We start from the raw sequence: 309 nt of genomic DNA, 5'->3' as shown, positions 1-309 counted from the left end.
CAAAAGGGAAAATGACCACTTCAAAGAAAAAGACCACACGAAAGAAAGAGGGAAAAACGCACATACAGCCTTACCTTCGTCCTCTCTCCCTTCCATAGAACACCTGGTCACTCCGGTCAGCAGTTTCCTTCAATAGCGTCGTCCCTTTTTCGTTAAGTTTTCCATGTCTCGTAAGATAATCTTCAGCAACACCTCCTCCTCCCTCACTGTGTCCATCTCGGTGTGTAAAATGTGCTGAGGGAGGTTCAATATGAAGGCATAAAACACACACGCCACAAAGAAACCACGGAAATAAGAGGAGGCTGAGCA

The 309-nt window shown here is 46.0% G+C and overlaps 1 protein-coding gene across 1 annotated transcript in view; it reads right to left on the bottom strand.

Moving 5' to 3' along the window:
- The window catches only part of LOC119593642, a gene marked incomplete in the record, with an annotated part of 14462 nt that extends 14159 nt beyond the window's left edge, over positions 1 to 303 (bottom strand). Inside the window, 1 exon segment of the mRNA XM_037942593.1 lies at positions 75 to 303.
- Between the last annotated feature and the right edge of the window lie 6 nt (positions 304 to 309).

Source organism: Penaeus monodon, chromosome 32 (genome assembly GCF_015228065.2).
Source record: "Penaeus monodon isolate SGIC_2016 chromosome 32, NSTDA_Pmon_1, whole genome shotgun sequence".
In the NCBI taxonomy this organism is placed as follows: domain Eukaryota; kingdom Metazoa; phylum Arthropoda; class Malacostraca; order Decapoda; family Penaeidae; genus Penaeus; species Penaeus monodon.
Note: the sequence above shows the minus strand (reverse complement) of the source record. Positions and strands in the feature narration are given on the sequence as shown.